Here is a 12,654-nt window from a genome sequence, read left to right on the forward strand (position 1 = left end):
TGCACTGCTGTGGTCTGCACAGCTCCCCATCCTGGACAGATGATTAGTCTGGCTTTATAGATCAATGCACTGCTGTGGTCTGCACAGCTCCCCGTCCTGGACAGATATCTAGTCTGTGTTTATAGATCAATGCAATGCTGTAGTCTCCACAGCTACCCGTGCTGGACAGATATCTTGCGTGGGTTTATAGATCAATGCACTGCTGTGGTCTGCACAGCTCCCCGTCCTGGACAGATATCTAGTCCGGCGTTTTAGTTCAATGCACTGCTGTGGTCTGCACAGTCCCCGTCCTGGACAGATATCTTGTGTGGGTTTATAGATCAATGCCCTGCTGTGGTCTGCACAGCTCCCCGTCCTGGACAGATATCTAGTCCGGGTTTATAGTTCAATGCACTGCTGTAGTCTCCACAGCTCCCCGTCCTGGACAGATATCTAGTCTGGGTTTATAGATCAATGCACTGCTGTAGTCTGCATAGCTCCCCGTCCTGGACAGATATCTAGTCTGGGTTTATAGATCAATGCACTGCTGTGATCGGCACAGCTCCCCGCCCTGGACAGATATCTAGTCTGGGTTTATAGATCAATGCACTGCTGTGGTCTGCACAGCTCCCCGTCCTGGACAGATATCTAGTCTGGGTTTATAGATCAATGCACTGCTGTAGTCTGCATAGCTCCCCGTCCTGGACAGATATCTAGTCCGGGTTTATTGATCAATGCACTGCTGTGATCTACACTGCTCCCCGTACTGGACAGATCTCTAGTCCGGGTTTATAGATCAATGTACTGCGGTGGTCTGCACAGCTCCCCGTCCTGTACAGATATCTACTCCGGGGTTATCGTGCAATGCACTGCTGTGGTCTGCACAGCTCCCCGTCCTGGACAGATATCTAGTCTTGGTTTATAGATCAATGCACTGCTGTGGTCTACACAGCTCCCCGTGCTGGACAGATATCTAGTCTGGGTGTATATATCAATGCACTGCGGTGGTCTGCATAGCTCCCCATCCTGGACAGATATCTAGTCCGGGGTTATAGTGCAATGCACTGCTGTAGTCTCCACAGCTCCCCGTGCTGGACAGATATCTAGTCCGGGTTTTTAGATCAATGCACTGCTGTGGTCTGCACAACTCCCCATCCTGGACAGATGTCTAGTCTGGGTTTATAGATCAATGCACTGCTGTGGTCTGCACAGCTCCCCATCCTGGACAGATGATTAGTCTGGCTTTATAGATCAATGCACTGCTGTGGTCTGCACAGCTCCCCGTCCTGGACAGATATCTAGTCTGTGTTTATAGATCAATGCAATGCTGTAGTCTCCACAGATACCCGTGCTGGACAGATATCTTGCGTGGGTTTATAGATCAATGCACTGCTGTGGTCTGCACAGCTCCCCGTCCTGGACAGATATCTAGTCCGGCGTTTTAGTTCAATGCACTGCTGTGGTCTGCACAGTCCCCGTCCTGGACAGATATCTTGTGTGGGTTTATAGATCAATGCCCTGCTGTGGTCTGCACAGCTCCCCGTCCTGGACAGATATCTAGTCCGGGTTTATAGTTCAATGCACTGCTGTAGTCTCCACAGCTCCCCGTCCTGGACAGATATCTAGTCTGGGTTTATAGATCAATGCACTGCTGTAGTCTGCATAGCTCCCCGTCCTGGACAGATATCTAGTCTGGGTTTATAGATCAATGCACTGCTGTGATCGGCACAGCTCCCCGCCCTGGACAGATATCTAGTCTGGGTTTATAGATCAATGCACTGCTGTGGTCTGCACAGCTCCCCGTCCTGGACAGATATCTAGTCTGGGTTTATAGATCAATGCACTGCTGTAGTCTGCATAGCTCCCCGTCCTGGACAGATATCTAGTCCGGGTTTATTGATCAATGCACTGCTGTGATCTACACTGCTCCCCGTACTGGACAGATCTCTAGTCCGGGTTTATAGATCAATGTACTGCGGTGGTCTGCACAGCTCCCCGTCCTGTACAGATATCTACTCCGGGGTTATCGTGCAATGCACTGCTGTGGTCTGCACAGCTCCCCGTCCTGGACAGATATCTAGTCTTGGTTTATAGATCAATGCACTGCTGTGGTCTACACAGCTCCCCGTGCTGGACAGATATCTAGTCTGGGTGTATATATCAATGCACTGCGGTGGTCTGCATAGCTCCCCATCCTGGACAGATATCTAGTCCGGGGTTATAGTGCAATGCACTGCTGTAGTCTCCACAGCTCCCCGTGCTGGACAGATATCTAGTCCGGGTTTTTAGATCAATGCACTGCTGTGGTCTGCACAGCTCCCCTTTCTGGACAGATATCCAGTCAGTTTTTATCGATCAATTCACTGCTGTGGTCTGCACAGCTCCCCGTCCTGGACAGATATCTCGTCTGGGTTTATAGATCAATGCACTGCTTTGGTCTGCACAGCTCCCAGTCCAGTACAGATATCTAGTCTGGGTGTATTGATCAATGCACTGCTGTAGTCTCCACAGCTCCCCGTGCTGGACAGATATCTCGTCTGGGTTTATAGATCAATGCACTGCTATGGTCTACACTGCTCCAGTCCTGGACAGATACCTAGTCTGGGTTTATTGATCGATGTCTGCTGTTGTCTGCATAGATCCCCATCCTGGACAGATATCTAGTCAGGGTTTATAGATCAATGCACTGCTGTGGTCTGCACAGATCACCGTCCTGGACAGATATCTAGTCCGGGGTTTTAGTTCAATGCACTGCTGTGGTCTGCACAGCTCCCCGTCCTGGACAGACATCTAGTCTGTGTTTATGGATCAATGCACTGCTGTGGTCTGCACAGCTCCCCGTCCTGGACAGATGTCTAGTCCGGCGTTTTAGTTCAATGCACTGCTGTGGTCTGCACAGCTCCCCGTCCTGGACAGATATCTAGTCTGGGTTTATAGATCAATGCCTTGCTGTGGTCTGCACAGCTCCCAATCCTGGACAGATATCTAGTCTGGGTTTATAGATCAATGCACTGCTGTGGTCTGCACTGCTCCCCGTACTGGACAGATATCTCGTCCGGGTTCTGGATCAATGCACTGCTGTAGTCTCCACAGCTCCCCGTTCTGGACAGATATCTAGTCTGGGTTAATAGATCAATGCACTGCTGTGGTCTGCACAGTTCCCTATCCTGGTCAGATATCTCGTCCGGGTTTATAGATCAATGCACTGCTGTGGTCTGCACAGAACCCCATCCTTGACAGATATCTCGTCAGGATTAATAGATCAATGCACTGCTGTCGATTGCACAGCTCCCCGTCCTGGACAGATATCTAGTCATTGTTTAAAGATCAATGCACTGCTGTGGTCTGCACAGCTCCACGTACTGGACAAATATCTAGTCTGGGTTTATAGATCAATGCACTGCTGTAGTGTCCACAGCTCCCTGTCCTGGACAGATATCTAGTCTGGGTTTATAGATCAATGCACTGCTGTGGTCTACACTGCTCCAGTCCTGGACAGATGTCTAGTCCGTGATTATAGATTAATGCACTGCTGTGGTCTGCACATCTCCCCGTCCTGGACAGATGTCCAATCTGGGTTTGTAGATCAATGCACTGCTGTGGTCTGCACAGCTCCCCGTCCTGGACAGATATCTAGTCCGGGGTTTTAGATCAATGCACTGCTGTGGTCTGCACAGCTCCCCGTCCTGGACAGATATCTAGTCTGGGTTTATAGATCAATGCACTGCTGTGGTCTGCACAGCTCTCCGTTCTAAACAGTTAACTAGTCCGGGTTTATAGATCAATGCACTGCTGTGGTCTGCACAGCTCCCCATCCTGGACAGGTATCTAGTCCGCGTTTATAGATCAATGCACTGCTGTGGTCTGCATAGCTCCCCGTGCTGGACAGATATCTAGTCCGGGTTTATAGATCAATGCACTGCTATGATCTGCACAGCTCCCGTTGCTGTACAGATATCTAGTCTGGGTTTACATATTAGTGTACTGCTGTGGTCTGCACTGCTCCCCATCCTGGACAGATATCTCGTCCGGGTTAATTGATCAATGCACTTCTGTGGTCTACACAGCTCCCCGTGCTGGATTGTTATCTATTCCGGATTTATATATCAATGCACTGCTGTGGTCTGCATCGCTCCTCGTCCTGGTCAGATTTCTAGTCTGGGTTTACAGATCAATGCACTGATGTTGTCTGCACAGCTCCCCGTCCTGGACAGAAATCTAGTCCGGGGTTATCGATCAATGCACTACTGTGGTCTCCACAGCTCCCCGTCCTGGACAGATATCTCGTCTGGTTTTACAGATCAATGCACTACTGTGGTCTGCACAGCTCCCCGTCCTGGACAGATATCTAGTCCGGGTTTATCGATCAATGCACTGCTGTGGTCTGCACAGCTTACTGTCCTGTACAGATATCTAGTCTGGGTTTATAGATCAATGCACTGCTGTAGTCTCCACAGCTCCCCGTCCTGGACAGATATCTAGTCCAGGTTTACAGATCAATGCACTGCTGTGGGCTGCACAGCTCCCCGTCCTGGACAGATATCTCGTCTGGGTTTATCGATCAATGCACTGCTGTGGTCTGCACAGCTCCCCATCCTGGACAGATATCTCGTCTGGGTTTATAAATCAATGCACTGCTGTCGTCTCCATAGCTCCCCGCCCTGGACAGATATCTAGTCCGGGTTTATAGATCAATGCACTGCTGTGGTCTGCACAGCTCCCCATCCTGGACAGACATCTCGTCCGGGGTTATCGATCAATGCACTGCTATGGTCTGCACAGCTCCCTGTCCTGGACAGATATCCAGTCTGTTTTTATAGATCAATGCGCTGCTGTGGTCTGCACAGCTCCCCGTATTCCCGTGTATCAGCTTTGAAATGATTAATGTTCCCTTTCATTTCCTGTGTAACAGGTATGAGAGATCAAAAATTATTTTCCAATCGCTGAGTAACAGCCTCCAATGGCTGACTGTTCTCATTCTGTTCCTGTTTAAAACTCTTGATGGGCTGAATAGCCTGCTTCAGTATCGGTGCAGTTGTGAATGTTGCTGAATATTTTGAAACCGTCAGTTTCATAATAGGCCACTTCTGACTTCATGATGGAGGGAAGGCCATTGATGCTGCTGCTGTTACTCGCCCACAGTGCCTCATGGTTGGCCAGTTTCCATGTGCTCAGCCCTTTAGAAGTATGTCCTACTTCACAGGAGGGAGTGCCACATAACACAGTGAGCAGTACGCTTAATATGATTTATCTCTCCATCCCGGAGGCTCGCAGTCTCCTTCGTGATGAAGGTCTGTTGCCCCAAACGGAGATTTTCCTGCTCCTCGGATGCTGCCTGACCTGCTGTGCTTTTCCAGGAACACACTAATCATGAGTATGTCAAGTATGAGGCTGAGACTGTGCCTCCACCAGGACTGTGTGCTGGCTGCTCCTACAGATACTGTCAGGGACAGATCCATCTGGGATAAGGAGGTTGGTGAGAATGTTTCCCCCAGTCTGGCTGTTGTGTATTGAAGCCTGTCCCTGCTCAGGCAGCGGTGGGCCTGTGGGGACACTCTTAGTGATGGACATTGAATTCCCACACCCCGAGGGTGGTCTGAGTCCTTATCACCCTCAGTGCTTCCTCTGATTTGTTTCCAAGAGGAGGGGTGGGGGGCAGGAGAAAACTGTCATCTGGCGACTTCCTTTACCATGATCTGTTACCATGAGATTTCCTGGGTTCTGGAATCAATGTTGGGGATTGCAGTGTAACTCCTTCCCTGACTGTATCCCAGGGTGTCCCCACTACTGGTGGGTCTGTCCTGCCGGTGGCTCAGGATATACCCAGGGATGGTGATGGGGCTTCATGAAACATTATGGGTGAGCACGGTGGCACGGTGGTTCGCACTGTTGCTTCAAAGCACCAGAGACCCGGGTTCAATTCCAGCCTTGGGCGACTGACCGTGTGGAGTTTGCACATTCTCCCCGTATCTGCGTGGGTTTCGTCTAGGTGCTCCGGTTTCCTCCCACAGTCCAAAGATATGCAGGTTAGGTGAATTGGCTATGGGAAATTGTCCGTAGTGTTCGGTGAAGGGGTAAATGTAGGGGAATGTGTCTGGGTGGGTTGCGCTTCGGCGGGTCGGTGTGGACTTGTTGGGCTGAAGGGCCTGTTTACACACTGTAGGTAATCTAATCTAATCTAAATTACCCATCAGACCTGAGTTTGTGAGTATGACGGCGTCGGACTGTTCCCTGACTGGGAGTGTGGTGCTGGAAAAGCACAGCAGGTCAGGCGGCATCCATGGAGCAGGGCAATGAACGTTTTAGGCATAATCCCTTCATCAGGAATGAGGCTTGTGGGCCGGGGAGCTGAGAGATAAATGGGAGGGGGCTGGGGCTGGGGCTGGGGCTAGGGCTGGGGCCTGGGGGCTGGGGGCTGGGGGCTGGGGGCTGGGGGCTGGGGGCTGGGGGCTGGGGCTGGGGGCTGGGGCTGGGGTAAGGGAGCTGTGAATTTGATCGGGAGACGGAGATGGGGGAGAGTTGATAGGTCAGAGAGGATGGGGGAAGGTAATGGACAGGTCAAGGAGTTCCCCGGAACGTTCTGTGGCTGACATTCCATAACTGCCATTCTCCGGAACGATCTGTACCTGACATTCTATAACTGCCATTCTCTGGAACGTTCTGTCCCTGACCTTCTTTAACTGACATTCCCCGGAACGTACTGTCCCCAACATTCTATAACTGCCATTCCCCGGAAAGTTCTGTCCCTGACATTCTATAACCGACATTCCCAGGAACGTTCTGTCGCTGACATTGTTTGTGAACGGCCAGACGACAGTGAATTGAACAAATGATAAAATCCTGAGGGAAGAGACCCCGTTCCAGGGAGAAGGAGACACTGTTCCGAAGGCCCCTCAGACAGTTAAAGGGGTGAATACGTTTTCCCTGCGTTACTATTCTCCACGACACAGGATCGACCACAATTTAGACAAAAATACAGAAATTCCCAAACTCCGTATGTCTTTAGGAAACTGGGAGAGAATCCTTCAGGACAGCAACGTTTCCACCTTCTGTATTAGGAACTGGGAAGGAGTGACCTGTGTCTGATCTTGAGTGAGCGAGTGTGTGAGAATGTTCTAGAAACCATCGGTCCTTATGGAAGTGTCTCTGTGTGTCTGGGGAGGGAGGGTTTCTTGTGGTTTATGTCACATTTTTGTCAGTAATTCCGACCTTCCCATTTGTTATTCCAGCTCCAATTATTTTAATAAATCCCTGAATACAGGGACACATTTGAAAATCTCACTGGGTCCCCGATCAAACGGGTCCCTTTGCCTCCAGGCTGATGGATAATGGGTTTGTTTTCCTTCCTCACAGTTAACGTAGTGACCATCCACGTCCTGCTTTATAAAGATTGTGGATTGTCTCCATGTGTCAGACGTTACCTGGGGGCCATGGCAGCGGCGGATCTCCTGGTCATTATCCTCGACCTGATCATGAGACACATTCCCATTATTTATGGGGAACACTTTTATTTCCTGAAGGTCTCCGTCCCCGTGTGTAATATCCACGCCGTCCTGCTTTACGCAGCCACTGACTGCTCCGTCTGGTTCACCGTCACTTTCACCTTTGATCGGTTTGTAGCCATTTGTTACCAGAAGCTGAAAAGTAAATATTGCAGTGAGAAAACGGCGGCTGTGGTTCTGGGAGCAGTGACTGTGCTGAGCTTTTTAAAGAACATTTTCTGGTATTTTATGCTCAAGGCTCAGTATTGGGTGGGGAACCATCCCTGGTTTTGTGCTGTAACAGACGCTGTTCGAGTCTCCAGTGTCTGGGTCACAATCGAGTTCCTCCACCACATTCTAACCCCGTGTGTCCCATTTCTCCTGATTCTGCTGCTCAATGTTCTCACCGTCAGACACATTTTAGTGACCAGCAGAGCCCGCAGGAGACTCCGCGCTCACACCAATGGGGACGCTCAGTCTGACACTGAAATGAGAAACCGAAAAAAATCCATCATTTTACTGTTTGTGATCTCGGCCAATTTCATCCTGTTATGGTCAACGTTCATGCTGTATTCTATATGGTACCGGATGTGGTTGATTGGGTATAAGTCTATGTATCTCCATGGCGTTGTGGGGGAATTGGGCTTCATGCTGCAGCTCCTCAGTTGCTGCACAAACACCGTGATTTATTCCGTGACCCAGACTAAGTTCAGGCAGCAGCTGAAGAATGTGCTGAAATATCCCTTCACCCAAATCCATCCATTCATCAAATTCCCTCATTAATCAATCCATCCGGGATTTTCTCATTTCAGTTCAGTGTTTCAGCAATGGAACAGCCTGTCGCTATGGTAACAGACTGAGGGTAGCGCTGGTTACTCCATCCTTATCCACAGGGGGGTTCCAGGGAAATATTTCAATGTTTCTCACAACTCAGGGGCCAGTGAGAAAAGGTAACATCCCACTGACTGTATCCATCACTTCCATTTGTAAACAATAAAAATGTTGATTAAAGCGTGCCGAGCAGCAGAGTGACCGATGTTGTTGTGTGTCTTTGTGTTGGAGAAGCTGAGCTGGAGAGAGACAGACGCAGCCCCAAGTCCTGGTCCTCAGGGAAGGGGAGGGCACCGGGCCCTGAGCTCAGGAGCTGGGTTTAACTCTCTCTGTCCCCCCCACTCCAACCTGGCCTCCCCATTTCCTCTTCCCCTCCCTCTCCACCTGCCTCCACTCTTTCCCCTACCCCTCCCCTGCACTCTCTCTCTCTCTCCTGCCATCTGTTCCCTTCTGCAATTCCGTCTCTACCCCATTTTCCCCCTCCTCCCACTTCCTACATCTCTCTATCATCTCATAACCACCCCTCCAACCACATGCAGCCGCAGCACCAACCACTACACCCCTCCCCAGTCTCTGGATCAGAGGGAGAGGGACGCGTCAGGGAGACAGAGTGTGTCAGAGAGGGAGGGCGGGGCAGGAGGGAGAGAGATTTAGTCAGAGAGAAACAGAGGGAGGTGGGGAGAAAGAGAGACCGAGATAGGGGGATCGAAAGTGAGAGAGATGAACAAATAGAGAAGAGGAGAAGGGAGAGACAGAGAGAGAGAGGCAAGGGAGAGATAAGGTGATGGAGAGAGAGAGAGAGAGAGAAATAGGGGAGGACATAATGACAGAGGGGTCAGAGAGTATGGGACAGAGAGAGAAGGACAGAGAGTGGGGAGGAAAGTGAGTGGTGGACATGGGGACAGGGGCGACAGAGAGGGAGGTGACAGAGAGAGGAGGGAGTGAGAGGGGGACACAGAGAGATTGCTGACAGAGAGTGCGTGGGGACAGAGAGGGGGACAGTGAGATGAGGACAGAGAGAGGGGTACAGAGAGAGGGGTCCAGAAAGTGGGAGACAGAGAGAGAGGGGGATAGGGAGAGGGCAACAGAGAGAGGGGGACAGAGAGGGGGACAGAGAGCGGGGGATAGAGAGAGGGAGACAGGGAGAGGGGACAGAGAATGGGGAACAGAGAGAGGGGGACAGAGAGTAGGGGAGGGAGAGAGTGGGGACAGAGAGAGGGGGACAGAGAGTGGGGGATGGAGAGAGTGGGGGACAGAGGAGGGGACGGGGGGACAATGACAGAGGTCACAGAGAGAGGACGGAGTGAGGGGGGCACAGAGAGGGGGGGACAGATAGAGTGTGGGACAGAGAGAGGGACAGAGAGGGGGGGGACAGACAGACGGGGGACAGAGAGAGGGGGTACATAGAGAGGGCTTGGAACGAGAAGGCGGGACAGGGGTGGTGCAGTGAGGGGTTTCAGAGAGAGGGGGTACAGAGAGAGGGGGACAGAGAGGGGCGGGACGGAGATGGGGGACAGAGATGGGGGCAGAAAGAGGGGGGAACAGAGAGACGGGGGATAGAGAGAGGGGGACAGATGGGGGGTCAGAGAGAGGGGTAAAGAGAGACAGGGACAGAGGGGGAGGACAGAGAGCGGGGGGACAGAGAGAACGGGGACAGAGAGAGAGGGGGACCGAGAGAGGGGGACAGAGAGCGGGAGGGAAAGAGAGAGGGCAGGGACAGAGAAGGGGGGAGCGGGGGGGGGCAGAGAGAGGGGACAGAGAGAGGGGTACGGGGGGTGACAGAGAAGGGGGGTCAGAGAGCGAGGGGGACTGAGAGAGAGGGGGACCGAGAGAGGGACAGAGATGGGGGGACACAGAGAGTGCTGGGACCGAGAAGGGGGTGACAGAGAGGGAGACTGAGAGAGGGGGACAGAGAGGGGGTGGGGGACGGAGAGAGGGGACAGAGAGAAAGGGAGAACAGAGAGAGGTGGTACAGAGAGAGAGGGGACAGAGAGAGGGGGAACAGAGGGGGGTACAGGGAGAAGGGGACAGAGAGAGGGGGCAGAGAGAGTGGGAACAGTAAGAGAGGGGAGACAGAGAGAAGGGGCCCCAGTCGAGAGGGGACAGGGGAATGGAGAGAGGGGTGACAGAGAGAGAGGGAAAGAGAGAAGGGGACAGAGGAGGCGGACTGCGAGCAGGGGGAACAGAGAGAAGTAGGGGCAGAGCGAGGGGGACAGAGAGCGGGAGAGACAGAGAGAGGTGGGGTGACACAGAGAGTGGGGGTCACAAAGTAAGAGCAGCAGAGGTGGCAGAGAGAGGTGTACAGAGAGAGGGGAACAGAGGGGTGACAGACGGGGGGTGGACAGAGAGAGGGGGGACGGAGAGAGTGGGGACAGAGAGAGTGGAACAGAGAGCGGGGGGACGGGGCGTCAGAGAGAAGGGGACAGAGAGAGTAGGGAACAGAGGGAGAGGGGGTCAGAGAAAGTTGGGCAGAGGGGAAGAGAGAGGGGTGACAGACAGAGAGTGGAGACAGAGAGAGAGGGACAGAGAGAGAGTGGGGACAGAGAGAAGGGGGTGCCAGAGAGAGGGGAGAAAGAGAGAGAGAGCGGACGGAGAGAGAGAGAGAGGGGGACAGGGAGAGGGAAGGGCAAAGAAAGAGGGGACAGAGAGAAGGGGGACAGAGAGGGGGTGGTCAGAGAGGGGGGACAGAGAGAGGGAGACAGAGAGAGTGTGGGGACAGAGAGAGGGGGGACAAGAGAGTGGGGGAAAGAGAGGGTGGAGTGATAGGGGAGAGAGAGGGGGGTAAGAGAGGGCGAAGATACAGAGGGGGACAGAGGGATAGGGAGGGACAGAGTCAGAAGTTGACAGAGAGAGTGGGGACAGAGAGAAGAGTGACAGAGCGGGGGGTACAGAGAGGGCGGACAGAGAGAGGGGGACGGAGAGAGAGGGGGGACAGAGAGACGGGGGACAGAGAGAGGGGCTACATAGAGAGGGCTTGGACCGAGAAGGCGGGATAGGGGTGGTGCAGAGAGGGGTGACAGAGAGAGGGGGGACAGAGAGAGGGGGACAGAGAGGGGCGGGACGGAGATGGGGGACAGAGATGGGGGCAGAAAGAGGGGGGAACAGAGAGAGTGGGGACAGGGAGAAGGGGGAGAGAGAGTGAAGGGGACAGAGAGACGGGGGGATAGAGAGAGGGGGGACAGATGGGGGGGCAGAGAGAGGGGTAAAGAGAGACAGGTACAGAGGGGGAGGACAGAGAGCCGGGGGACAGAGAGAACGGGGACAGAGAGAGAGGGGGACCGAGAGAGGGGGACAGAGAGCGGGAGGGAAAGAGAGAGGGCAGGGACAGAGAAGGGGGGAGCGGGGGGGGGGGCAGAGAGAGGGGACAGAGAGAGGGGTACGGGGGTTGACAGAGAGGGGGGACAGAGAGGGGGGACAGAGAGAGAGAGGGACAGAGGGAGGACGGAGGAAGAGGAGACAGTGAAAGGGGGGTCAGAGAGCGAGGGGGACCGAGAGAGAGGGGGACCGAGAGAGGGACAGAGATGGGGGGACACAGAGAGGGCTGGGACCGAGAAGGGGGTGACAGAGAGGGAGACTGAGAGAGGGGGACAGAGAGAGAGGGGGACAGAGAAATGGGACAGAGAGAAAGGGAGAACAGAGAGAGGTGGTACAGAGAGAGAGGGGACAGAGAGAGGGGGAACAGAGAGGATTACAGGGAGAAGGGGGACAGAGAGAGGGGGCAGAGAGAGTGGGAACAGTAAGAGAGGGGAGACAGAGAGAAGGGACCCCAGTCGAGAGGGGACAGGGGAATGGAGAGAGGGGTGACAGAGAGAGAGGGAAAGAGAGAAGGGGACAGAGGAGGCGGACAGAGAGCAGGGGGAACAGAGAGAAGTAGGGGCAGAGCGAGGGGGACAGAGAGCGGGAGAGACAGAGAGAGGTGGGGTGACAGAGAGAGTGGGGGTCACAGAGTAAGAGCAGCAGAGGTGGCAGAGAGAGGTGTACAGAGAGAGGGGAACAGAGGGGTGACAGACCCGGGGTGGACAGAGAGAGGGGGGGGACGGAGAGAGTGGGGACAGAGAGAGGGGAACAGAGAGCGGGGGGACGGGGCGTCAGAGAGAAGGGGACAGAGAGAGTAGGGAACAGAGGGAGAGGGGGTCAGAGAGAGTGGGGCAGAGGGGAAGAGAGAGGGGTGACAGACAGTGAGTGGAGACAGAGAGAGGGGGGACAGAGAGAGAGTGGGGACAGAGAGAAGGGGGTGCCAGAGAGAGGGGAGAAAGAGAGAGAGAGCGGACGGAGAGAGAGGGGGGGACAGGGAGAGGGGACAGAGAGAGCGGGGCAGAGAGAGAGTGGGGACAGAGAGGGGGGCACAAGAGAGTGGGGGACA

The sequence above is a fragment of the Chiloscyllium punctatum genome, chromosome 7 (assembly GCF_047496795.1).
Source record: "Chiloscyllium punctatum isolate Juve2018m chromosome 7, sChiPun1.3, whole genome shotgun sequence".
NCBI classification, from domain to species: Eukaryota; Metazoa; Chordata; class Chondrichthyes; order Orectolobiformes; family Hemiscylliidae; genus Chiloscyllium; species Chiloscyllium punctatum.